The sequence below is a fragment of the Sus scrofa genome, chromosome 8, assembly GCF_000003025.6.
Source record: "Sus scrofa isolate TJ Tabasco breed Duroc chromosome 8, Sscrofa11.1, whole genome shotgun sequence".
In the NCBI taxonomy this organism is placed as follows: Eukaryota; Metazoa; Chordata; class Mammalia; order Artiodactyla; family Suidae; genus Sus; species Sus scrofa.
This window is the reverse complement of record NC_010450.4, coordinates 45,205,689-45,231,489: the sequence shown is the minus strand read 5'-3', so window position 1 is coordinate 45,231,489 and position 25,801 is coordinate 45,205,689.

Genomic DNA, 25,801 nt, shown 5'->3' with positions numbered 1-25,801 from the left:
CTATAGAAATAAAGGTTTTGCCCCTTACTATCCATGGGGGTATATATCTATGTCGGTCGGTCTGTCTGTCTATCTATCTATCTATATTAGTGACCTTTGTCCTTTACTTGCCCTAAAGTGAATCTGCCCTTGTTCCTTGTTGAAGCATCTTCCTCTCTTGTTACTTCATGGTCAGGAACTTTATCATTATTATCACAATTAAAAATCGTTTGAGTATCTCTAAATATATTTTCTTATATTCAAACTCTTTAAATTATTTCTTCTTATTTGAAGATAAAATTCTTGAACAAAACAGGTGATTGGAGCTATTGGAGGGGAGGGGGCTGTACCCAGGTTATGTGGAAGTTCTCAAGCCAGGGACTGAACCTGTGACACAGCAATAGGTCAAGGCACAGCCACGATAATGGCAATCCTTAACTGGCTGCAAAACAACAGAATTCCTGGTGTTATTTTTTAATAAATATTTATGACAGTGTTCCCTTTTGAATATATCAGAAAATGTCAGTTAATGCAATCACATACACTTATATGTATCTGTACAGGGACCATTGTTTTGAAAATGAGGCATCAGTGTTCTTACACTTTGCCACCTTCATCCTTCTCTCTTGACTGTTCTTTAACTTTTGATCTTGGATTTCTCTCTTCCTGGCCACATTCAGTTCTATTCTCTTTCTGCTCTTACTTTATCACTGAATACTGTTTTTAATAGAGTAGAGGAAAGGAGGTAAAGGCACTTTATTTTAAAGTATGTGTAATTCTATTTTAAACCTTTCTTCTGTTTATAACCCTTCCTATGCATCCTGTCCATTGGGGTTTATATGTTACTTAAAAAAAAAAGACCTTGGAAACAGTCCAGAAGGAAACATTTGTTTAAAGAGGATTCAGAGACCTTACATAAAATTTGCATAGTCACAGGAAGCTTCCCTCAGCTATAGGACCACTTCTTGCTTTATAGAGTGTGATTCTATTTAGCTGACTCAGGATTTGAAGATTGTTTTTAATTTGATTTGCCTATTGAGAGCAATGTAATATTTAATCAGCCTCTGTTTCCCAACCTTTTTATCCCTTCCTCCTGAAGCTTCCCAGATATATACACGCCATGTGCTCACATCCTGTTACCCACATTAATATATTTCACCCTTGCAAGTTGTTCTTTACGACTGCTCCTTCATTCACAACTGCAGTGTTCCCTATTGTGATGCAACCATGGCTTCTGTAAATTTCTGTTAGTTCCAATTATATCTTTTTTAAGACAAAGTGCAAGCACCTTTTCTTCAGCTTTCAAAGAGGCTGTCATCCAACACCAGAGGGAAGCTGGCAACTTTATGGGAAACACATGTGGAGCCCCTGACCATCACCAATTAATGACTTGCACATGAAGCAATTGAAACAAGGGGAAAATACACTTCATCATCTGAAAGAAAACAAAACAAATAAAAAAGAATAAAATTATGTGTTTTTAAATCCAAAGGATAATTTCTCAAAGCTTAAACAAATGATTTGTGAAAATGAATTCCTCTTCCTGTAAAAGTAAAAGCCTCCTAAAGCTGAGGCTGAAAAATTTGGAAGGAGGTTGGACCGCAGGGAAAAGTCTTCTGAGTTCAAAGCATTTATAAGGTACCAGGATTTCAATATTCCTCCCACCCACCAGAGAAATAACTCCAGAGATATTACTTGTGCAAAGGCAAACTTGGGGGCTTATTACAATTTTGGAGATAACGTAGAAGCATAGTCGTTTTGAACTGAAAGAATATAAGGCTCAATCAATCACTATCCCTAATTAAAAAAAAAAAAGGAATTCCTGCGGTGGCCCAGTGAAAACATCCAACAAGTATCCATGAGGATGCAAGCTCGATCCCTGGCCTTACTCAATGGGTCAAGGATCTGGTGGTGTTGCTGTGGTTGTGGCGTATGCCAACAGCTGTAGTTCTGATTTGACCCCTAACCTGGGAATTTCTATATGTTGCAGGTGCAGTTCTATAAAGCAAAATAAATAAATAAATAAATAATTTTAAAAATTAAAAAAACCCTAATTTTACAAAAGATACAACTGAGATATTCATAATTAAAAGCATATCTATCTTATAATGGAATACTACTCAGCCATAAAAAGAACAAAATAATGCCATTTGCAGCAACATGGATGGAACTAGAAACTCTCATACTGAGTGAAGTAAGTCAGAAAGAGAAAGACAAATACCATATGATATCACTTCTATCTGGAATCTAATATATGGCACAAATGTACCTTTCCACAGAAAAGAAAATCATGGACTTGGAAAATAGACTTGTGGTTGCCAAGGGGGAGGGGGAGGGAGTGGGATGGAATGGGTGCTTGGGGTTAATAGATGCAGACTATTGCCTTTGGAATGGATAAGCAATGAGATCCTGCTATGTAGTACTGGGAACTATGTCTAGGTGACTATGATAGAGCATAATAATGAGAAAAAAGAATGTATGCATGTACGTGTAACTGGGTCACCATGCTGTACAGTAAAAAAATTGACAGAACACTGCAAACCAGGTATAATGGAAAAAATCATTATATTAAAAAAAGATGTATCTATCTTAGAATAGATTAATTCTTAATTCTACTTTCTTTGTTCTTAATCTTTACTACTTTTCCTGGCACAATATTTTAACATATATTCTTTCTGCCTCAGAATATTTTACCTCTGCTGACAAAGTCTTACAGAAAATAAAAAATTATCTTTCAGAAAATCTGCCTCTCTCCCAAACTTCCCCAAAATAAAATGTCCCCATAAATTTTTAAAATTTAGAAAAATATGTAATTATTCATTTGAAGGAAGCCATCGATCTGTTTTACAGACTATTTTATTAAAAAATAATTGTGAAACGTTTAGTTTTTCCTGATTTAAAAACATCAACACCTATAAAATTTGGGAATGACCAAAAGCTTATATAGAGAAATGAAAGAAAACCATTCACCATCCAACAATATATTTTCTTGCAGTTTCTCCCACTTATTCTTACCTTTTCTGGAACAATTTTTAATATGCAGGTTTGTAACCTACTCTATCATCTAAACTTTGTTTTAGGACAGTTCTTTCTTTGCCTTTAAATGTCTAGTTTACTTCAATATACATACAAAACTTGATCATATGGCTATATCACTGTGTGTGAGTGTGTGTGTAAGGTCCACCACCATCATTTATCCCAGTGATTTGTTATGACATATATAAATGATTGATTTTAAACATTTTTACATAAAATCTGTTTACTATGCTTTAAGGAATTATTTCCTTAGGATAGATGCCTATAAGTACTCAAAATGTACCAACAATTTCAAGGTCAATTTGTTTTCTGTAAACATTTGACCAGTGTAAACTCTGTCACTAATCTGTGGTACTGACTGCCTCAGTTCTGCCAACAATGAGTTTTATACGTCATGTTATTTGAAAATATCAGGCTGGAAAAGTCATTGGTTAATTAGAAAAGGCAGAAAACATAAAACACATATATAGGTACCTACTTTATAAACTTGATATAAACTTGAAATGTCCGTATGTACATTGACTTGTCTCTTTTTTGATTTAGAGCCAAAGGCTTTATTTACCTTTTTGCTATCATGTTTCTTGTGTAAACTACAGCCGCCTTGCATCATTATGATTTTCAGTTTTTGTTTTTTATAGAGTGAAGCAAGAAATCAAGCACACTTATGAAGCAATGGAAATGCAGAAACCTTGTGACCTTTAAAGAAACCGGTGACCCTGTGTTTTCATGTTGTCTCTCCAAAATGATTTTGTCATGAATCACTGTAGGCAGTTTATTTTACTCTTTTCAAAGCATAAAATGGAATGGATTAGTTAGCTGTAAAGGGGAGGGTAAAGACAGCTCTCTTGTCTTCATAACCTTTTATTTGGTACTGAATATTTCCTATATTCCACTATTTTTGGAGTAGAAACTCATAACATACAGTCGAAGGAAGAGGTTAAAAATTATGTCCTAGACCATTTCTCTTTATGTAATTGTGACTTGGGGCAAATGGCTCTTTTATTATCTTTGAGTCTGTACATACTGCAAGAAATTTTTCCTTGCCTCTTATCACCTATAAATACATAAAAAGCAAACTGGTAATAGGCATAAAGACTATTTAAGTGACATGAAAACATTGTTATAGATACATATATAGTATATATATTCATGTATTACATGTTTATTATATATTCATATATTATATATTTAATATATTAAAAGATACACTGTAGACCTATAGTTCATTATTGTTATACTTCATTATGAAAGTCTAAGAGATCAACAATTTGTTTCACCTTTAAGTAATCAACTTACATATTATTCTCTGACATTTAAGAATATCTAAGAGGATTAATTCTTTAAATTAAATATTGACAGATTGATATAAAAAATGGCATGTACTTTTCACATAAACAATTCTGAAATCACTTAGAGGGCTTTTTAATTACTCCAGAAGAAATGAGAAACTCCATTTCAAAAGACATTTTGCCTATGGTCGGAAATTTTAGCTGTTAAGAGTATTTAAAATCTTTATTGCTTAAGGCTGACACATTCTATTTTTAAAGATTTCAAATCACATATTTTAAACTTTTTTGGTTTTGATCAAGGTTACCTCTTAGTGATAGGGATAGGAGATCAAGAGAAATGTAACTTTTGGTGTTACACGCATCCAAAATTTTAATTTTATTTATTTTCCCCACTTTGGCTTTATTTGTACTGAACCCTAATTTTTTGAACTCCAGATTTTGAATGGGTAATGGCAATTACTTTTTCAGTAAGACCTTTCAAAAACTCTTTCAAAAATTCATTTAAGGGGTCCTCCTTATGGCACAGCAGAAACAAATATGACTAGTAACCCTGAGGCTGTGGGTTCAATCCCTGGCCTTGTTCAGTGTGTTAACGATTCAGCATTGCTGTGGGCTGTGGTGTATGCAAGCAGCTGTAGCTCCTATTAGACCCCTAGCCTGGGAACCTCCATACGCTGCAAGTATGACACTAAAAAGCAAAAAAAAAAAAAAAAAAAAAAAAAAAAAAAAAAAAAAAAATTCATTTACCCACAAATGAATTAAAGTAGTCAAACTACTTATTAAGTATTTTTAGGTATACATTTCACTGTTAATTTAGAATATTGTCTTGTAAAATTTGTCAGAGGTGAAATATGTTTACCCAGATCTTTCTGAACCTGAAGTTCCAATAAATGTTCCCTCAGCCTGCCTAATATCTATACTCTTTTTTACAAAGGGACACTCTAGTATACTCTTCATTTTTTTGTGTGACTTGTGATTGCTATCACCATCCTGTCTGGTTATCTCTGTGTTAAATGTATATACCTGATTAAAATGAGAAAAGGAGTTCCCACTGTTGTACAGAGGGTTAAGAATCCAACTGCAGTGGCTCGGGTTGCTGCAGACGTGCCGATTTGATTCCCAGCCTGGCACCATGGGTTAAAGGATGCGGTGTTGCTACAGCAGCTGCAGATGAGATTCAGTCCCTGGCCTGGGAACTTCCATATGCTATCATAGAATTTCAAAAATTAAATAAAAATGAGGAGAAGGAGCAATAACCGGAATTCCTACACATTCTCCAGGAAGAAATCCCCGTAGCCTGAGGAAGGACACAGCTAGCAAAGGGTCAAGGTAGAAAAAGGAAATTCCTGTCCTGAAAGAGAGCTGCTGAGGTCTGAGCATGGGGTGACCACACTTCTGGTCCTGCGCTAACACCAGCAGCAATGATGATGATGATGGTTCCTATGATGATAATGATGGGGGTGGGGAGGGGTGGTGGTGGTAACACCTGATGCTGAGAAACTGGTTACTGCACAACAAGCTCTGAGCTAAAAGCTTCACAGCATTGCATAGTCCAAGCCCTTATGACACCTCTGCTGGGGAGACAGAAATGATAAAGTTAATGATTAGTAGGCAAGGTCTTGCCCAATGTCTCACATGTAGCTCTTGGTAGAATCAGAAATGTTTGGCTTATCTTTGAGATCACAGTCTTGTAGTCTTCTCACTTCCACTGTCTTTCACAAGATCCTCCTTTTTTGCTGAACTTCTGAAGTTGGAAATCTTGCTGGCTTGGTCCTAGATGCCCTCTTTTTAATCACTCTGTATCTCCTCCAAGAAATTTATTAACTGTAAAATGATAAATTCAAAATACAAAAGTCTCCCTAAATGTATATCTTGAGCTCAAGTACCTGCATCTAATCATCACCTTCCAGACAGATTAAATAGAAGTTCCTTGTATTCGTGTTAATACAAGGAAATTTTGAATAGGTTAATTTCGATGACAAAAGAGACATGTGGACTTAAGTTAGGGATCTTGAAATGGGAGGATTATTCCAGATTATCTGGGTGAGCCTCATGTGATCACAAGAGTCCTTAAGTGGGGGAGGCAAGAGTGTCAAAGTCAGAGAAGTTGTAAGAACAGAGGCAGAGCTTTGGAATGATGGTCTTTGAAGATGGAGAAAGAGGCCAAGAAGGCAAGTGACTTCTAGAAGGTGGAAAAAGCTATAAAGTGAATATTTTCTGAAGTCTCCAGGATGTAGCCTCATCAATACCTTGATTTTATCCCAGTGAGACCCATTTTGGATATGTGACCTACAAAACTGTAAGATAATACATTTGTATTGTTTTAAGCCACGAAGTTTGCAATTTGTTATAGCAGTAAAAGGAAGCTAATACAGTCACATAAATGAAATCTGCGCTTATGTGCTTCAGTCACATGTGACTGTTGCTGTTCTAGGTTTGAACAATTTTCTTAACAATTTCTCACTGTCTCAATCTTCTCCATAACAATTCTCCACACTTTAAAGACTTCCATTTTCTTATTCACATTCAAGTAAAAGAATAATTTTTAAATATCCCAGAGATTGTGCTCAATATTTGGATTCTAGTTATAATTAAAACTGTTCTAACAAAGAAATATCACTTCAAGTTCTCATTTCCCTTTGGATTGTTTTGAATTCTTATTGGCTTTTTAAAATTTCATTACCCTAATGACATGGGATATGGAGCATCTTTTCATCTATTTGCCATCAGTATATTTTCTTTTTTTTTTTAATATTGCCAATATTTATTTATTTATTTGTCTTTTCTAGGGCCGCTACCTCGGCATATGGAGTTCCCAGGATAGGGGTCTAATCGGAGATGTAGCCACTGGCCTACACCAGAGCCACAGCAATGTGGGATCCGAGCCGCGTCATCTGCGACTTACACCACAGCTCATGGCAACGCCAGATCATTAACACACTGAGCAAGGCCAGGGATCGAACCTTCCTAGTTGGATTCGTTAACCACTGTGCCACGACGGGTACTCCAGCCACCAGTATAGTTTCTTTAATGAGGTGTCTGTTAAGATGTTTGGACTGTTTTTTAACTGGGTTTTTTGTTTTCTTATTGTTGAATTCCTTATAGTAACAAAATTATGCACTCCTTAAAACAAACAAACAAACAAACAAACCAACAAACAAAAAAAAGGGAGCTCCTGTCATGGCTCAGCAGAAATGAATCTGACTAATATCCATGAGATTGCAGGTTTGATCCCTGGACTCGCTCAGTGGGTTAAGGATCTGGTGTTTCCCTGAGCTGTGGTGTATGTCGGAGATGTGGCTAGGATCTGGCATTAATGTGGCTTGGTGTAGGCCAGTGGCTACAGCTCTGGTTCAACCCCTAGCCTGGGAAGCTCCATATGCTGAGGGTGTGGCCCTAAAAAGACAAAACAATATGCACCCCTTCAAATTTAGGCTGTGTTCTCACAGCTTCAGAATTTTTTCACGTATTGTTTTAGCCAGATAATTACATGGGGTGGGGGTTTCCTCTGCCATGATTTAGTTTTCTGAAGACTTGAAATTGTAGGATAACTACATCCTGATAGAAATATTAGGTGATGTAGTACCAGAATCCTTTTGTTGTTGGGATTTCCCCATGGGCATGTGTTAGAGAAGTAGCAAAGTAGAAATATTAATATAAAAATCTAACTTAGAAGGATCTACTTAAAAATTTTGGCAATCACTGTAAGCATCACTAGCCACTACTATAGTTCCAGGCACAGGGTGTTGGAAATGGTGTGCATGGAGTATGTTATGGAGAAAAGCACTGTGCTTGGATGTATGCTTGTTTTCTGGGGTTTACTCTGCATCAGAGAAAATGACCCAAAGGCTTAGGTGAATTCAAAGTTCAGCAACTTCTGGCCAACATCTAGTCCAGTAGTCTATGATTAAATCATGAGATTCCTTCCTTCCTTCCTGCCTACCTGTCTGCCTCCCTGCTTGCCTTCCTCCTTCCCATCCCTCCTTCTTCCCTTTCATTTCCTTATTTTTATTGAAATTTCAGGTTGAGATATAAGGTGCAGAATCCTTTCAAGGAATTTTTTAAAAGGATAATTTAGAGGTTTTTATATATTCCAAAGAGACCCATATTTTAACAATTGTTAACTTTTACATTTTCTAGAAATCTCTAACTTGAAATGAGAATAAATCCCTTCAGCACATCATTGTGACCATTTCATTTTTTTGCATGTGCATCAAGGGTGCTAAGTTGCCATGTATCAGTATTTGATCTATTCACATGATAATAATACTGTAAGAGTTAAAATAAAATTTTGAAATTACAGCTCAAAATGTAAAGAATGCTGAATCAAGAGAAAAGTAGTAGAAGCCTAAGTTTTGCCATCAATGTTATGCTTTCTCTACATTTTGATGAAATTTAAATTAATTTATACCATTGTTATTTGTTAAATGACTTTTTCTTTCAATTTTTATTGTAGTATATTTAATAGTATTGACTCCTGTTTTCAGTTGTTAGAGTTTATTATTCTTGGAGACATACAATGACAATATTTGTAATGTAGTCTTTTCAGTGATATTAATCTAATGCCACAGTTTATATTCTAAGTTTCAAATTTCTGTATGTATTTTTAAAATTTTAAATCATAGTTGTTTTAGTGTTCTGTCAATTTCTACTGTACAGGAAAGTGACCCAGTCACACATATCCTCCATCATGTTCCATCATAAGTGACTAGACCCAGTCACACATATATATACATACTTTTCTCACATTATCCTCCATCATGTTCCATCATGTTCCTTGTTCTATACAGCAGGATTTCATTGCTTATACACTCCAAATACAATAGTTTGCATCTACTAACCCCAGACTCCCAGTCCATCCCACTCCATTCCCCTCCCCTGTGACAACCACAAGTCTGTTCTCCAAGTCCATGAGTTTCTTTTTGTGGAAAGGCTCATTTGTGCTGTATATTAGACTCCAGATAGAAGTGATATCATATGGTATTTGTCTTTCTCTTTCTGACTTACTTCACTTAGTATGAGAGTCTCTAGTTCCATTCGTGTTGCTGCAAATGACAGTATTTCATTCTTTTTATGTCTGAGTAGTAGTCCATTCTGTATATATATCACCTCTTCTTAATTTATTTATCTGTCAGTGGACATTTCGGTTGTTTCTACATCTTGGCTATTGTGAATAGTGCTGCAATGAACATGCGGGTGAATGTGTCTTTTTCAAGGAAAGTTTTGTCTGGATATATGCCCAAGAGTGGGATTGCTGGGTCATATGGTAGTTATAGGTTTAGTTTTCTGAGGTACCTCCATACTGTTTTCTTAGCGGTTGTACCAATTTACATTCCCAGCAACAGTGTAGGAGGATACCCTTTTATCCACACCCTCTCCGGCATTTGTTATTTGTTGACTTGTTCATGATGGCCATTCTGACAGGCATGAAATGATACCTCATAGTAGTTTTGATTTGCATTTCTCTAATAATTAGTGATGTTAGAATTTTTTCATGTGCCTGTTGGTGATCTGTATATCTTCTTTGGAGAAATGTCTATTCAGGTCTTTTGCCCATTTTTCAATTGGGTTGTTGGTTTTTTTGCTGTTGAGTTGTATAAGTTGTTTTATGATTTTGGAGATTAAAGCTTTCCTGCTAAAATCTGGAACAAGAAAAAGATGCCCACTCTCACCACTTTTATTCAACACAGAATTGGAAGTCCTAGCCACAGCAATCAGACAAACAAAATAAATAAAAAGTATCCAAATTGGAAGAGAAGAGGTAAAATTGTCACTGTATGCCGATGACATGATACATTTATAGAAAACCCTAAGGAATCCACAAGAAAAACTGATCAATGAATTCAGCAAAGTAGAAGGATATAAGATTAACATTCAGAAATCGGTTGCATTTCTATATACTAACAATGGAATGTTAGAAAAGGAATACAAAAAAATACCATTTAATATCATACCCCCACAAATAAAATACATAGGAATAAACCTGACCAAGGAGGTGAAAGACTTATATGCTGAGAACTATAAACATTAATCAGGGAAATTAAAGAGGATTCAAAGACATGGAAAGATATTCCATGCTCCTGGCTTGGAAGAATTAATATGATAAAAATGGACATACTACCCAAAGCAATCTACAGATTCAATGCAATCCCTATCAAATTACCCATGACATTTTTCACAGAACTACAACAAAAAAATCCAAAAATTTATATAGAACCATAAAAGACCCAAAATTTCCAAAGCAATCCTGAGGAACAAAAACCAAGCAGGAGGCATAACTCTCCCAGACTTCAGGCAATATTACAAAGCTATGGTAATCAAGACAGCATGGTACTGGTACCAAAACAGACATACAGACCAATGGAACAGCATAGAGAACCCAGAAATAAACCCAGAAACCTAGAGTCAATTAATCTTTGACAAGGAGGCAAGAATATAAAATGGGAAAAAGACAGTCTTTTCAGCAAATGATGCTTGGAAAACTGGACAGCCACATGTAAATCAATGAAACTGGAACACACCCTCACACAATGTACAAAAATAAAGTGAAAATGACTTAAATACTCAGAGAGTTTCCATTATAGTAGAGAGGAAATGAATCCAACTAGTATCCATGAAGATGTGGGTTTGATCCCAGGCCTCACTCAGTAGGTTGGGGATCTGGCATTGCCTTGAGCTGTGGTGTAGGTCGCAGATGTGGCTCAGATCCTGAGTTGCTGTGGCTGTGTTATAGACTGGCAGCTGTAGCTCCAATTCCAACCCTAGCCTGGGAACTTCCATATGTCACAGGAGTGGCCCTATAAAGCAAAAAAAAAAAAAAAAAAAAAAAAAGGCAAGAAAAAAATAGGCTTAAAGACTCAAAGGTAAGAAAAGACACCATAAAACTCCTGGAAGAGAACATAGACAAAACATTCTCTGACGTCAATCATACAAATGTTGTCTTAGGTCAGACTCCCAAGGCAACAGAAATAAAAGCAAAAATAAGCCAATTGGACCTAATTAAACTGAAAAGTTTTGCACAGCAAAGGAAACCATAAAAAAAGAAAAAAGAAAAAGACAACCTATGGAATGGGTGAAAATAATTTCAAGTGATGCAACTGTCTGAATTTTTTTAATACTTCTTGGCTCCTTCTTCTGTTGTCTGATTTATTACTGGATGTATAAACCAGCTTTAGTGAGGAATGTAATTTGTATTTGTTTTCTAGTTTCTTATAATAAGGTACTCTATTAGAAAGTCTTTAGAACTCATTTCTATAAAATGAAGTTATACCTCACATATAGAAACTTTTAGAGGGTTATAAGGCTTTTATTGTAAGATCCTATTTAGCTCTTAAGGCTATTCATTAATTATACATAGGTATTTTGGTTTAATAAGAGAGACTAGTTCTTGGTTATTCTATTGACATTTGAATTTTAGATTATTAAAAGTTGTATCTAGATTAGAATTTTTTTGCCACACCCACAGCATATGGAAGTTCCCAGGACAGGAATTGAATCTAACCCACAGCTGTAACCTATGCACAGCTGCAGCAATGCCAAATCCTTAACTCACTCTACCCCAGTGGGAACTCTGAGATTAGAATAAGTTTTAAGAGGAAGTATGTATAGTTCTATTTTGAAAGATTTTTTGATAAATCTAGTAAAAATTAAATTTGAGTCCTGCAAGTAAAGATCACATGCTTAAAGGAGTCTGCTCACAAGAAATGATGCTCCCAAGCATGTTAAACCAAAATGGAAAAAAAAAATCCTAAAGCCCAAAATGTGACTTAGACGTGAAGCTCCATTTTATTCTTACATTTAATTTTACATTTTGATAGATTATAGTAAGAGCTCGAACTATCCAAACACCAAAATTTTATTATCTTATTTCACAATAATAAAATATGTAGGAAATTATTTTTGAAAGTTAAAGAATTTAAGGCATCTGGGGGCCTTCTAAAACCTAAGGTAAATTATACGGCAGGTTGGTTAGTGTGTGTAATTGTTCCAAAGTATTCGTTGTCAAATCAGATTTGATGCTGAAAAGTTTCCATAGTAACAAGAGGAATGAAAAGACAGTTTTCTGCTTCAGTGGTCCTTAGTTCTTCATAAAATATCTTATTATTCCAGAAATACACATATGCCTCAGAAAAATATTTACTATTTTTAGAAAGCTGATATACTCACAGGCCAGGCACTAAGGTTGGCTCTTTTGTTCCAGTACCAACAATTCTGGGCCCTGCACCCCACACAGATTTACTGTTTCCATCTAAGAGTTTCTATTTCAATCTTTCACCCAAATTTGCTCCGTAATTTGTCTCTTCATTGGTCCACATTAATTTCTTCCTTCACCTTAACTCCATACAATATCACAAAACTGTTTCCATAGATACCAAAGAAATTTTGAACAGATTCAACATAGATTCATAATGAAAGCTCCAAAGAAAATAAGCTGGAATTTTACACTTCTTAACATGATTGTGTATCTGTATCCATATTTATCTCCACCAATATTTGCCATTTTAGTAGAAATATTATTAGCCAGGATAATAAAACAAGGGGAAACAATCAGAGACATAAAAATAGGTAAAGAAGGAATAAAACTACCTTTATTTTCAGATATGGTAGAATATACCTAGAAACTCAAGATAATCAATGCTAAACTCACTCAGATATCAATGAATTCAGTGAGTTAACAGGATATAAAATAAACAAACAAAACCAATAATCTTCACACACACTAAAAAACAAACAGTGCATAAAATAGCAAAGATAATACCTTCAAGATCACAGCAAAGAAAAATAAATACACAGAGATAAATTTAACAAGAAAGATGAAAAATCCATTGGACAATTTTTTTTAATTCTTAAAAGACAAATAGAATAATAGAAAGTCCAAAATTAGACTCAAATACATATGTAAATTTAATGTATCACAAATTGGCACTTCTGTTCACTGGATCAAAGACTGACTCATTAATGGTGAAGGGAAACTGGAAAAAGAATTTTATCTCACACCATGCATAAGAATGGGTATGTACCTAAATGTACAAAATGATACAGTGGATATGCTAGAAAGAAACACTGGCAAATTTCTCTTTAGTCTCAGTGTTGAAAAGGCTTTTCAGGTGTAATTCAAAATTCAAAGACACATTTTTACATTTGACTACATAGTGAAAAGCAGAAAGTTTGATGTTAGGTGTGGGTTCATCATAAAAGACCTTTATTATGTCCAGATGTATTTATTCCCTCTATACCAACTTTGATGAAAGTTGTTATCATCAGTGGCTGTTGAATTTTGTCAAATGCTTTCTCTGCCTCTAATGAGATGATCATATGATTCTGGTGCTGGACCTGAAGAACTTTGAGCCCATGCAATCCCCTTCATCTTCCGTGCTCCCTTACACAGTCATGAGTCCTGACTTGAGGCTTCCCCTCTCTTCCTACCTGACTTCCTTTGGATCTTTCTTCACAGCCTCGCTTGTGAAGGAGCCTTCCTGCCAGTCTCCATTTTGCTTTCAGTGAGAACTGCTCCACCTGTGGATGTATTTTTGTTGTGTCCCTGGGGAAAGGTGAGCGGCATGTCCTCCCACTCCACCATCTTGATCCTCTCCCCTCTGGTTTTTTTTTTTCCCCTTTATGTTACTTTGTTTAGAGTAATGGGATTTGTGCTGTTATGATTTGTGTTCCTCTGAGTGTCTGTTTTATTTATTTTTCCAAAAAACATCAATCTTTTTCAGATCAATTAGATGGGTTCCAAAATTCTTTCTTTTATTTTTATTTTTTCTGTTACAATTGATTTGCCATGTTCTGTAAATTTCTACTGCACAGCAGTGACCCCCAGTCAAACATATGTGTATTATTTTTCTCACGTTATCCTCCATCGTGTTCCATCACAAGCGACTAGATAAAGTTAGTTCCCTGTGCTTTACAGCGGGATTTCATTGCTCATCTACTCCAAATGTCATAGTTTGCATCTATTATTTTATTTATTTTTCAGTCACAGTCTCTATTTGATATCATGTCGCTTAAAATCCTACAGTATAGAGTTTCCTATTAATTACATGTCTTGTATTAAGGTGTATAGGAATAACAAAGACATGCATATACCTTCTTTAGTTTTCATTTCTGCACCTGGCTGCATGGTCATAGTTCGTACCCGTAACCTCCCTCTTTCAGAAACCAGTTCACACACTCTTTAGTCTCAGCAAGTGTCTATCTGGTGAAATGATCTAAACCTCTTTAACTGGTCAAAGACCTGAATTTTCTTTTTTTTTTTTTTACTTTATTTCAATATAATTCAAATTTACAGAAAAGTAGCAAGAATAGTACAAGCAATTCCAATATATATATATTTTTACTCAGATTTGCCACATATTCACATTTTTGTTGCACTTACTTTTTCCTCACCTCTCTGTTATATGTGTATTAACATTATAGTTTTCTGAACTGTTCAAGAGTTAAGCTGAAACTTTATGTCCTTTTATCACTAAATACTTTAGAAGATGATTCCTAAGAACAAGGCCATGTTCTTACATAACCTTTGTATAATGATCAAATCAGGAAACTTATCATTGATAAAAGAATATTAGATGATCCAAACTTGCAATTCTTGAATTCCTGAGTCATTATTTTTGTATTTTACCATTAATTTTATCACAAAATTGCCACATATGATTAGGTGTCACAGTGTATCCATTGGGTTCCAGACACCAGTGAGAATATTAACTCCTTCAGTGCTTATTGGCAAAACTATTAACAGAATTTAATTCTGTATGATAAGGTGATGGTTGACATGCTTTGTGTGTTTGTCTATGTGCGGTTTCACAAGGCTAATACAGTAGCAATATAATTAGAAAAATAGTATTTTATTATTTTTATTTTTTCAATTTCTTTTTTTATTACTCAAATGAATTTATCACATCTGTAGTTGTATAATGATCATAACAATCCAATTTCACAGGATTTCCATCCCATACCCCAATCACATACCCCCACCCCCCAAACTGTCTCCTCTGGAGACCATAAGTTTTTCAATGTCTGTGAGTCAGCATCTGTTTTGCAAAAAAAGTTCAGTCTGTCCTTTTTTCAGATTCCACATGTCAGTGAAAGCATTTGAGGTTGGTGTCTCATTGTATGGCTGATTTCACTTAGCATGATAATTTCTAGATCTATTCATGTTGCTAAAAATGATGGTATGTTGTTCCTTTTAGTGGCTGATTAATATTCCCGTGTGTATATGTACCACATCTTCTGGATCTACTCCTCTGTTGATGGACATTTAGGTTGTTTCCATATCTTGGCTCTTGCAAATAGTGCTGCAATGAACATTGGAGTCATGGTTTTCTCTGGACAGATGCCCAGGAGTGGGATTGCTGAATCAAATGGTAGTTCTATTTGCAGTTTTCTGAGGCATCGCCATCCTGTTTTCCACAGTGGTTGCACCAATTTACAATCCCACCAACAGTGTACTAGGGTTCCTTTTTCTCCACACCCTCTCCAGCACTTATTGTTTGTAGACTTTTGGATGATGGCCATTCTGGCTGGTGTAAGGTGGTACCTCAGAGTGGTTTTGATTTGCATTTCTCTAATAATGAGTGATACTGAACATCTTTTCATGTGTTTCTCGGCCACCTGTATATCTTCTTTGGAGAATTGTCTGTTTAGATCTTCTGCCCATTTTTCAATGGGGTTGTTTGTTTTTTTTGGTATGGAGCTGTAGAAGTTGTTTATAAATTTTGGAGATTAATCCCTTGTCAGTTGATTCACTTGCAAATATTTTCTCCCGTTCTGTGGGTTGTCTTTTCATTTTATTTAGGGTTTCCTTTGCTGTGCAGAACCTTTTAAGTTTGATTAGGTCCCATTTGTTTGTGTTTGTTTTTATTGTCCATACTCTAAGAGGTGGATTTGAGAAGATGCTGCTGTTGTTTATGTCAGAGAGTGTTTGGCCTATGGTTTCCTCTAGGAGTTTTATAGTATCTGGTCTTATATCTAGGTCTTTAATCCATTTGGAGGTTATTTTTGTATATGGTGTTAAGAAGTGTTCTAATTTCATTCTTTTCCATGTGGCTGTCCAGTTTTCCCAGCACCACTTATTGAACAGGCTTTCTTTTTTCCATTATATATTCTTGCTTCCTTTGTCATAGATTAGTTGGCTGTAGGTGCATGGGTTTAATTCTGGGCTTTCTATCCTGTTCCACTGATCTCCATGTCTGTCTTTGTGCCAGTACCATACAGTTTTGATGGTTGTTGATTTGTAGTATAGTCTGAGATCTGGGAGCCTGATTCTTCCAGCTCCATATTTCTTTTTCAGGATGTCTTTGGCTCTTCTGGGTCTTTTGTGCTTCCAAACAAACTTTAAAATATTTTGTTTGAGTTCTATGAAAAATGTCCTTGGGAATTTGATAGGATTGCATTGAATTGTATATTGCCTTGGGTAGTATAGTCATTATGATAATATTGACTCTTCCAATCCATGAGCATGGTATATCTTTCCATCTATTTGTGTCATCTTTGATTTCTTTCATCAGTGTCTTATAGTTTTCAGAGTACAGGTCTTTTGTTTCTTTAGGTAGGTTTACTCCTAGGTATTTTATTCTTTCAGATGCAATGGTAAACGGGATTGCTCCCCTAATTTCTATTTCTACTCCTTCATTGTTAGTGTATAGAAATGCCGTCAATTTCTGTGTATTAATTTTGTATCCTGCAACTTTGCCATATTCATGGATGAGCTCTAACAGTTTTCTGGTAGAGTCTTTAGGATTCTCTAGGTATAGGATCATGTCATCTGCAAATAGTGATAGTTTACTTCTTCCTTTCCAGTCTGGATTCCTTTTATTTCTTTTACTTCTCTCAGTGCCATGGCTAGGACTTCCAAAACTCTGTTGAGTAATAGTGGTGAGAGGGGACGTCCTTGTCTTGTTTTTGATCTCAGTGGGATTTTTTCAGCTTTTCACATTGAGAATGATGTTTGCTGTGGGTTTGTCATATATGCCCTTTATTATGTCAAGGTAGGTTCCTGCTATGCCCACTTTCTGAAGGGTTTTTATCAGAAATGGGTGTTGGATTTTGTCAAAGGCTTTTTCCATATCCACTGAGAGGATCTTTTTTTTTTATTCTTAAGGTTGTTAATGTGGTGTATCTCACTGATTGATTTGCGGATATTGAAGAACCCTTGCATCCCTGGGATAAATCCCACTTGATCATGATGTATAATCCTTTTAATGTATTGTTGAATGTGGTTTGCTAATATTTTGTTGAGGATTTTTGCATCGATGTTCATCAGTGAAATTGACCTGTATGTGTCCCTAAAGTGAAGTGGGTCTCTTGAATACAGCATATATATGGGTCTTGTTTTTGTGTCCATTCAGCGAGTCTATGTGTTTTGGTTGGGGTGTTTAGTCCATTAACATTTAAGGTAATTATTGATATGTATGTACTTATTGCCATTTTATTAATTGCTTTGGATTTGTTTTTGTTGCTTTTTTTTCTTCCCTTCTTTTCTTGTTCTCTCCTCTTCTGGCTTGATGACTATCTTTAGTGTTGTATTTGAGTTGATTTTTCTTTATTTGTGTATCCATTGTAGATTTTTGGTTTGCAGTTATTCTGAAGTTTTGATATGAGTCTACATGTATATGAGATTTTTTTAAGTTGTTGGTCTCCTAACTGCAAGTTCGTCTCCAGTGTCCTGCATTTGTACCCACCTCTTCTCATGATTTCTGATTTGGTGGTATAATTGTCCATGGATGATTTTGTATCTTTACTGTATATATACCTTTACTGGTGAGCCTTGTCATTTGTAGAATTTTTGTTTCCTGTTGCTATCTTTTCTTTTCTGCCTAGAGAAGTTCCTTTAGTATTTGTTGTAAGGCTGGTTTAGTGTTACTGAATTCTCTCAGCTTTTGCTTATCTGTGGAGGTTTTGATTTCTCCTTCAAATCGGAATGAGAGCCTTCTAGGTAAAGTAATCTTGGTTGGAGTTTTTTTTGCTTTCATAACTTTAAGTATATCACACCACTCCCTTCTGGCCTGCAGAGATTCTCCTAAAAATTCTGCCAATAACATTATTGGGGTTCCCTTGTATGTTATTTGTTTTTCTATCTGCTTTCAAGATTTTCTCTTTAATTTTGGTCAGTTTGATTAATATGTGTCTTGGTGTTTTCCTCCTTGGGTTTATTTTATATGTTACTCATTGTGCTTCCTGGATTTGAGTGGGTGGTTCCTTTCCCATGTTAGGGATGTTTTCAGCTATTATCTCTTGGAATATTTTTTTCTGTCCCCTTCTCTCTTTCTTTCTTTCTGGTATCCCTATTATACGGATGTTGGAGCATTTAACATTGTCCCAGAGTTCTCTGAGACTCTCTTCATTTGTTTTCAATTCACCCACTCCCTGCCCTTGCTCAGTGGGTTAACAATCCGGCATTGCCGTGAGCTGCAGTGTAGGTCGCAGACACGGCTCGGATCCCGCGTTGCTGTGGCTCTGGCATAGGCCGGTGACTGCAGCTCCGATTTGACCCCTAGCCGGGGAACCTCCATATGCCGTGGGAGCGGCCCAAGAAATAGCAAAAAAGACAAAAAACAAAAAAAAAGACAAAAAAAAAAAAAAAGGAAATGGAATCACAATTATGACTACGGAAAGGTTTTTGTTTTTTTATAAAAGAATTCATGAGATAATTTGCATAGAAAGAAGAGCTCAGACCAGTAACTGCATAAATGAGCACTCATAAATGTTAGCTATTGTTCAGTTTGATGACCAGAGCCACAAACCTGAATCTCCTTAGGGATGCAAGTTGGTTTGTGCTAGACTTGCTAGTACTCAATCACAAAACTGGTCTTTTCAGATAAGACATCAACATGTTCAAGGAGGAATAATGGCGGAATTATTATTTGTTAATTTTAGTGCATGACAAAATATTTGAGAAGTGGGATACAATGTTCTGGTTTAAGATTATTATCCAAAGCCTCCTTTTCTTCCTCCTAATGTCTGCTGGTCTCTATCACAGGATGGGCCAGTGCTGGCCCACCAAGAGCCACACAGATGAAGGGCCCTTGAGCATCAGTTGAGATATCCTGGGAGCCACCATCTTCGGTATGAACTGAAGTTTATCGTGGGAGCCTGGAACTCTTTGTAGATGGGGACCAGTCAATGTGCCAGTCACCTTCTCTTTAGATTATAAAGAGGAAGAACCAGAAGTATGTAAAGGTTAAGGATAGGGCCAAGTTGCTCAGTGGTTTAAAGGATCTGGTGTTGTTGTGAGATGTGACTTGGATCTGGTATTGTTGTAGCTGTGGCTTAGTCAGGCAGCTGCACCTCTGATTTGACCCCTAGCCCAGGAACTTCCACATGCGACAGATGCAGCCCTGAAAACAAAACAAAACAAAACAAAGATGTGACAAGTGTTTCAGTTATGATTCAATTTATCAGACTATTGAAATTTATCAGAGAGATTATAAGATATATCATTCCTGTCACCACCCATGATAAAATGATGGTGCAGAGGATTGCTTTTTAAAAAATATTTTCTTGGTGTTCCTATTGTGGCTCACTGGTAATAAATCTGACTATTATCCATGAGTAAAGGGGTTTGATCCCTGGACTTGCTTGATGGGTTAGGAATCCAGTGTTCCCTTGAGCTGTGGTGTAGGTCATAGATGTGTCTGTGATCTGGCATTGCTGTGGCTGTGACATAGGCTGGCAGCTGCAGCTCTGATTGGACCCCTAGCCTGGGAACCTCCATGTGCCATAGATACAGCCCTAAAAAGACATCCCCCCAAAAATAAGTTTTGTTTTCTCCCTTAAGATGAGCTTGACTCTTTCCATACTTTAATTATTCTTCAGATGAAAATAAACTTAATTTACAGATCTTTTAAAAATGTTTAATTGGAATTATTCTTTAAGCACCCCTGTTCTTTGCTTCCCAGTAATATTCTAGCTACTCACCTTTGACCATTTAAGCCTCACTTTGCTTTTGTGGGTGGGATTCCAAAGTGACAGTTCCCAGTATCCCCAAACTTTCAATCTATGGCCCATGGTCTATGTTCCCTCTTGTTCAAACACTGTAAGAGACATTTCAAGATTCAGTTAAAATTCTTCTGTTTTAAAAATCCTTTATGGGAGTTACTCTGTTTTGAATTTGTGCACTTAATTTCTTTCCTACTAGTCCCTTGATTTGTTTGATTTTTGCTTCCAACCTGTTTTTCTAAGGGCTGCAAAAGCAAACAGAACTGTATCATTGTGTCAATTTTCTGATTCTGGAAATAAAACCAAAATAATATACTATTTTCTTCTCTTCTGTTAATTAACTTATTTTTCCTCAAATGGTATCACATGCAAAACCTTTATATTATGGTTCATATCTTCAGCATGAGGGAGATAAAAGGGAAAAAGAAAGTGAAATAGGAAAAGGCAATCTTATTACAAAAATATAAAGCTTTAGAGAAGAGGAAAATAAAGTTTAAGGAAAAGGTAGAATTTCCTAATACTTCCTGAAAAAATGGCTTAGTAATAAGTAAATCAAAGGAATGTTAACAATAGCTACTCCAAAGCAGAATGGAAGCAAAACCTAAAACTCAGGATTATTTTCAAATGTAGTCATTGTTATCCATGTTAATAATTATTATCATAATGCCACAGTAAAATGGAAAACAAAATTCAGAATTACTTAATTAATTAGTAATATTTCCAGTAACACATGAATAAAGGATGATCAAAATAGGAATTCCTATTGTGGCTCCACAGGTTAAGAACTCAACATGATGTCTTCAATGATGCAGGTTCAATCCCTGCCCTTGCTCAGTAGGTTAAGGATTTGGCAGTATGGTAATCTGTGGTATATGTCACAGATGCAGCTTGGATCTGGTTTTGCTACGGCTGTAGTATCGGCCAGCAACTGCAGCTCTGATTTGACCCCTAGCCTGGGAACTTCCATGTGCTGCAGGTGCGGCAGTAAAAAAAAAAAAAAAAAAGAAAGTAATATATGACAGTAATAACTTCTGTAGGAAAAAACAATCAATGCATGCCAAATTTTGTGGGCAAAAGCATAATGAACAAAAGGATATTTTCTCCAAAATTCTTTATAATTATAAATAGTACAAAAGATAGCTTTACAGTTGAGAAACTTGGTGGATATCACTTTAGTCATGTTTTCAATTAATACCACCAGTAATGAGACATATAAATGTCATATACCCTTTAATATAATAAACCCAGGAACCACAGAACCACTTCCCTGGTATTTTTCAAAAAAATGCAACTTAACCATAAACATAAGGAAATTTCTAACTTACCCAAATGAGGGAAAATATATGAAATTCCTGCCTGCTATTCTTCCAAAGTGTCAAGTTCATGAAACGTCCCATGAAGACTGGGAATTGTCACAGATTGGAGGAAGTTGAGGACAGCAGAGACTAAATCCAGTGTGTATGTTCTGATTGAATCCTGGACCAGAGAAAGGACATTACTGGGACAAATGATAAAATGTGAATAAAAATTTGTAGGTTACTTAATAATATGCTGTTACTGTTAATTTCCTGGGTCTTGACAATTGTACTATGACTTTTTAAAAATACTAGTCTTTGGGGAAGCTGGATAAAGGATGTGGGAAATTATTTGTAATACTATTTCACCTTTTTGTAAGTCTAAAATTATTTCAAAGTAGATAAAAAAAATGGGAGTTCCTGTTGTGACTTAGCAGTAAAGAACCTAACTATCATACATGAGGATATGGTTTTAATTCCTGGCCTTGCTCAGCCAGTTAAGGATCTGGCATTGCCATGAACTGTGGTGTAGGCTGGTAGCTGCCACCACAGACGTAGCTCCATATGCCATGGGTCAGGCACCCCCCCCCCAAAAAAAAAGAAAGAAAAGAAAAGAGTTTGATGTTTAAAGATAAATTCAGGGTCTCCAAATAAAACTTACAGAAATGGACTCATTTTATTGCTTGCAAAATAGTAAAATACTTGTCCAGTCAGTGAAGAATGAACTCATTTGGTGTGTTTAACCAAAGAAGATTGTATAGTTTATGAAGTGTGTGAGTGTCTTGGATGGACACTTGGTAAGACTTCTGTGTTTATTTTGAGGTTATTTCCTTTTCTGCATCTAACACCAAATAAGAAGTTTAAAATTTTATTTTCATCCCAGAAGAAAAGAAAATATCAAATTCCTTATGATTAACAGCAAACTGATGTGAGATCACTTACCTTTTGCCCTAACCTCTTCCTAAACTAGAAAATCACACCTTTGGTATTCAAACTGTATTATGAAAGGTGTGATCCTAGAATTTTTCACTGAGGTTGACTCAAAAGGAAGATAAGTTATTTTTACTTAACTCACCTCCCCCAAAAAAAGCTATAAATATTTTTAGAAGTTGATAATTGCTTCTAGAACTTAAAAATGTAAAAAAAAAATCCTACAATGTAGTTACAACTACAACTGAGTTCTTTGTAAGTCATCTGTAGCCAGGAAAACTTTCCAGGATATTTCTTAAATATGGTTTTTATTTATTTAATTTTATTTATTTTTTTACAGTTTGAACAATGTGACTCAGATTTTATGAGTAAGCAAAATAACCCTGAGAAGATTCTTATCTGGAGGTATGAGATGGCCATTCATTCTTTGACATTCCCTCACTCATGATGTGGCTTTTTCATCCCCTTGGGTCCACTCTTGCATTTGAAGCCAAGTAATGATTCTTAAGAGTCTGATTCTTAAGAATCTGACAGCTTCCACTTTTTGTACAGATGACTCACTCTTGAAGTCTAAGCCACCCTGTAAGAGAGATGATGTGAAGAAAACATGAGCCTACATGGAGAGGGACCATGAACCAATTCAACCAACCTTCTAACCATGCCCACATGTCTCTAACAGGTGCATAAAGCCTTCTCACACCTGGGGATTAGCCAGCTACCCGCTGAAGACCACCATGCGACCCCAGCCAATCCTTGCAGCAGAAGAATCACTTAGCTGAGTCCTACCCAAATTCCTGACCCATGGATCTTTAATATAAAGAAAGGAGCCTTGTAATGATTCAATAACTTTGGGATCATTTATTATGCAACAATATGTAACCAGAACACATGGATATGAGGAATGCTGTTTGTCGGGGTGTGTTTAAGACTGTAGTTTTCTGTCCTATTCTTACCTCAAATACATGTGTCAATAGGCCCATTTTAAGACAGATAAATACAATTATCTGATATAACTTGTATGTGGAAGCTAAAAAATAACATGAATCAATCTATGTACAAAATGGAAATAGACTCACAAACATAGAAAACAAACTTGTGGTTATCAAGGTGGAGAGGGACAAATTAGGAGTACAAGATTAGCAAATCTAAAATACTATACCTAAAATAGGTAAACAACAAGGATTTACTGTACAGCATGGGGAATTATCCCCAATATCATATAATAATCTATAATGGAATATAATCCATTAAAAATCACTATGCTGTATACCTGAAATTAACACAATATTGTAAATGAACTATACTTTAATTCATAAAATAAGAATCATAATTTCCAGGCTCTTTTTAAGGTCTATGTGGCTAAATGGCAAGCATTTCCTCAGAGCCGTAAGAGGAACTACGATTTGCACACTCTAGAAAATATCCTTAAACCATTTCCCCTTCTTTCTTCTCTGGCCCAGAATGTGAATGTGGTTATTGGTGTGACACCTTCATCAGAGATGTGAAGAGGAGCCCTTCACTCCCCAGGTGAGGGAGTTTAGGGTCAGGAAACTGTGATTTTAAGAAGCCAGTGATTTTATTTTTCATGAATGAGAAACGCATATCATTTTTTTACATTACTCTGAAGTTTTGGTATATGAAACTGAGGCTAACCAATGCAGTGGGTAATTAAATAAAGCAGGAAAATAAGGAGGCACAGTCATTTATTTCAAAGAATGTTAAGGTAGAAATATCATACTGGCTAGGCTTGGAGATCCTAATATCCAATTATTATACCAAGGAATCTTTCATTTTTCCACCACCATTGTTAGCCAAGATCTAGAAATTTCATGACACATTCCAGTACATGTTTGCCAATTCCTAGCACCTAATTTAACTCATTGTGGTTGTGTGTACTGTTTTTTAATAAATATTTCATTATATAAAAATTAAGAATAACATAACAAACAATAATAGATCCAACCAAAGAAATAAAAACCAGAGACAGAGCAAAAACACTCTGTGGACTTCTTCCCAGTTGCATTACATTGCTTTCCTGTAGCCTCTGTTGTAAATTTGGGCTATATTAGCCCTTTTTTTTTTACAGAAGCACTACTTTATTGAATATGCATTATTTTTTCACTGGCATGTACTTTTGATTGTCATGGTTTCAAATTTCATAAAAAATTAGCATGCTGTATGTATCCTTCTTCAACCTTTATTTTTCTTTTCTTTTCTTATCTTTTTCTTTTCATGGCTGCACATGCAGCATATGGAAGTTCCTGGGATAGGGGTCAAATTAAAGGAATTAGGCAGGTGTGAGGACACATTCTAATTCCTTACCTGCAAATGAAAAGTGTCAGTTAGAAATAGATAAAAATAAAGTTTTTATAAAGTAGTAGTTTGTGTTACTACATACCTATTAGAATAACTAAAATTTAGACCACTTACAACACTAAATGTGGTGTAGTTGTGGAGCAAGAAGAGCCCTCACACATACATTGTTTGTGGGAATGCAAAATGGCACAGCCACTTTGGAAGACAGTTTAACAGTTTTTTTTTTTTTTAATTAACTTAAACACACTCTTATCATAGGATGCAGCAATTTCACTCCTTGGTAATTTATGTGGAAGAGCTGAAAATATGTCCACACAAAAAGCTGCAGATGGCTATTTAAGTGAGCTCTATTCATAACTGCCAAAACTTAGAAGCAACCAAATGTCATTCAGTGGGTGACATAAACTGTAGGTATCTAGACAATAAAGTAACTTCAAATGAGCTACTAAAGCATTAAAAAACAGACAAACTTAAATACATGTTACCAAGTGAAAGCAACCAATATTTCAATGGCTATAAACTGTATAATTCCAGCTGAAAGACATTCTGGAAAAGGCAAAACTGTGAAGAGCATAGAAAGCTCAGTGGTCATCAGGAGTTGTGACAGAGGGAAAGATGGATAGGCAGAGTACAGATTTTTAGGGCTATGAAGTTCTTTTTTAGGTAATGTAATAGCAGATACCTGTCACTCATTATACACTTGTCCACACCCATACAATGTACAACACCAAAAGTGCACTCTAATGGGAACTATGGACTTTGCGTGACTGTGTATCAATGTAAGCCCATCAGCTGTAACGATTCCACCACTTTTGGGAGGATGTTAACAAAGAGGGAGGCTAGGCATGTGTTAGGGTAGAGGGTACATAGGAACTCTCAAACTTCGTCTCAATTTTGCTGTATACAAATGTGTCCTATAAACTTTTGGGGGGCCGTTACCATGGCCTTCAGAAGTTCCCAGGCCAGGGATCCAACCCAAGACACAGTGCAGACCTAAGCCACAGCAGTGACAATGTC